Genomic DNA, 3,470 nt, shown 5'->3' with positions numbered 1-3,470 from the left:
TCTCTCTCTCTCTCTCTTCTCTCTCTCTCTCTCTCTCTCTCTCTCTCTGTCTCTCTGTATGTGTGTGTCTGTGTGTCTGTGTGTCTGTGTCTGGCACTGTGTCCTCGGGAATTTGTGTCCCCAAGGAAATCCACTCTGGTGATTAGACCCATACGCACACCATGACCCTTGTTATGCAGGCCTCTACCCTGATGGGGGTCAAGGCAGGGTTCCTGGGCAGACTGCCTCTTGAGCTGAACTCTAGGGCATGGGGTCTGCCGTGGAGGGGAGTGAGGGGCACCGGGAAGGGCAGAGGGATGGTGGAGTTACGGGCAACTGAGATTAATGGGAGTGCTGTTATGATTTAGACCTAGAATGTCCACCAAATCCTCATGTGCCCGTTGGTGTGGCTTTTGGTTTTTTCTTTTTTAAATATGTCACCAACATCTCATTTGGTTAGAAGGAACAATTGCAACTGTGCTTTAACATTAGTTGAAGCAAAACAATTTTGGTATTAAGTGAAGCAAATCATTCACAGAAATGCACACTGTCAAGATCTCAGCTAACATTAAGCAATCACAAAATGATATACGCATCTAAAACAACTTGGCATCAAGGATAAAATAGAGTAACCAAAATTGACATGAACTCATGCTTTCAGAAGTTTAACATAGGGCTGGTGAGATGGCTCAGTGGTCTAAAGCACCTACTTAGAACAAGCTAAGCTAAGCAAAGCACGAGGACCACGGTTCAATCCCCCAGCACCACATGCCAGCCAGCCCCGCCCCCTGGTGGGCTGAACTGGCCACACACACACAAAATAAATAAATACATACATATTTAAAAAAAAAAAAGAAGTTTAACATAAACTCCTGAAAGTGTATTTCAGAAGCCTGAAATAAAGTTTATTAAAGAGAAGTCTGTTTCACCGCCTTCTCACTCTTTAGATGGTGCACAGTGGCCACACTGTAACTTGAAGATTACTTTTCTCTCACAAAGTTGACATAGAATATTTCAAAAGCAGATTCTCGGCCAGGGAGATGGCTCAGTGGAATAAGTGCTTCCCTGGCAAGCACAAGGGCCTGAGTTCAATCCCTGGTTCTGAAAAAAAAAAAAAAAAAAAAAAGCAGATTCTCAATGCCAGAAATCCATATATATATATCAACACTGTAACCCTTTTAGGTTTCTATTACAGATATGCATAGACTATTTGTCTTAAGATTTACTTCCCACGGTTCTTGGCTCTTTGAAGCTCAGAATCAAGGCATTGGCCCTAGTGAGGGCCCAATTCCTGGTTTGTAGATGGCCATCTTTCCCTGTAATACTTTCAGTAAAGAAAAAAGATACAGAGTTAGCTTTCTGCCACTTTTTTTCTATTATTTTCATTTTTGTATTTGGTACAGGGTCTCACTACACAGCTCAGACTTGTAGCGTTCCTCCTGTTGTCAGCCTCCCCATTCCTGGGATTGCAAGGCATGCACCACAATGCCTGGACTCTGTCACCAGCTCACTGAACCTGGAGACGGGGCTGGCATAGCATGCAAGAGCACGGATCGAACTCACGTCCTTGCATTTGCCAAAGTAGGTACTCAGTCCATTGAACTATCTCACTGGCCCTCTTCCACTTCCTATGTGGAGATTAATCTTATCATAGAGTCTCACTGCAGTGATCGCATTATCTCCAAAAGGCCCCGTCTCCTAAAATGATCTCACTGGAGGTTAGAATTTAAACAGATGATTTGCGGGGCTCCCATAGAGTCCACAGCCATCACGTACATATAGAAAGCATTAAAAATCAGAGCTATGTTGTGGAAGCATTCAGCCTGGCAAGAAACTGTGGACTAAATGGTGTGGCTTTTGGAAGGTGACTGGATTATGGAGGCTTCTGTCAGACTTGCTATGGGAGGCAGGGCCCTGGGGAGGTTTGTCTGCCCGGATTCTCTCTGCTTCTGTACCCATGCAACGAGCCGCCCTCCTCTGCCCTGAAGTTCTGCTTTGGAGGCAACTGACGGTAAACTGAAACCTTTACAAACTATGAGCCAAAACAAATCTTTCTTTTCTGTCTACTCTTCTCCTCCTCCTTCTCCTCCTCCTCTTCCCCTTCTCTTTCATTTTTTGAGACAAGGCCTCTCTCTATGTAGTACAGACTGGTCTCAAACTCTAGGTGATCCTTCTGCCTCAGCCTCCCAAATGCTGGGATCATAGGTGTGTGCTACCATGCAGGCAGTAGAAACTACAGAAGCTTCTAAGCAGACATGTGACATAGCCATATGTGTTTAAGAACAATCATTCCACTTGCTGGATAGAAGGTAAATGAAGGCGGATGATCAGTGAGGAGTGCAACTGCTGAGACCCCAACTGCTGTGAGAGGATGGACTGGACATGGCAGGGGTGAGATTTGCCCAGGAATCAGGGATACTAGCATCCAAACGGGGGGATAATTAGCGCTGATGCTGCACTACCTGAGCTGGAGTTTCATGTCTGCCCACTGGGCAGGTCACTTTCCTTTTCTGAGCCTCATTTTCGTACCTGTGGGACGAAATGGGGCAAACAGTATCATGTCTTTTTTGAAATACTTGTGGGTTAGAGTGCCTTGGAAACAGGAAATGACTATATATCCATCCATCCATCCACCCATCCATCCACCAACCAGCCTATCCATCTACCTATCTACCCATCTATCTGTCATCCATTCCATCCAGCCACCAACCAATTCAACTATGCACTCATCCATTCACCTACTTACCTACCTACCTACCACCCATCCACCAGCCCACCCGTACAACCACCCATGTATTCATCCACCTATTCATCTGCTCACTCACCTACTCACTCACCCATACACCAGTCCCCAATTTGTCCATCCACCTATTCATCCACTCATTATTCACCAAACATCCATCTGTTCCATCTATTCATTCATCCACTCACCCATCTACCCACCCATTCACCTATCTATTCACTGACCCATCTGCTTATTCACCTGTTATCCATTTAGTCCCTTGCCTATCTGTCCACTCACCTACCTACCCATTTACTCATCTATCAATGATCCATCCACTCATCCTCCCATTCAGACTGCCTCACCCACATCTCTATGAGTCCTGCTTCCTTTTCTTTTCTTTTCTTCTTTCCTTTCCTTCCCTTCCCTTCCCTTCCCCCCTCTCCCCTCCCCCCTCCCTCCCTCCCTCCTCCTCCTCCTCCTTCTTCACCTCACCTCCTCCTTCTTTTTGAGACAGGGTCTCACTCTGTAGCCCAGGCTGGCCTCAAACTCTAGGTGATCCTCCTGCCTCAGTTTCCTGAGTTCTAGGATTATAGGAGTGCACTACCATTCCCAGACCTGGCTCCATTCTTAATACCATCTTTAGGCTCAGGGTGCCCTGGGAGCATCACTTTGGTTCTGAGCAGGTCCAGGGGCTTTGAGTGGTTCAGGTGGAGGATACCTGCACAACTGTACCAATTTGTCAGTGATGCTTGGTGGAAGCTGAGGT

The sequence above is a fragment of the Octodon degus genome, unplaced genomic scaffold (assembly GCF_000260255.1).
Source record: "Octodon degus isolate 3935 unplaced genomic scaffold, OctDeg1.0 scaffold00194, whole genome shotgun sequence".
Classification (NCBI taxonomy): domain Eukaryota; kingdom Metazoa; phylum Chordata; class Mammalia; order Rodentia; family Octodontidae; genus Octodon; species Octodon degus.
The sequence above is the reverse complement of the archived record's forward strand: the minus strand, read 5'-3'. Positions refer to the sequence as shown.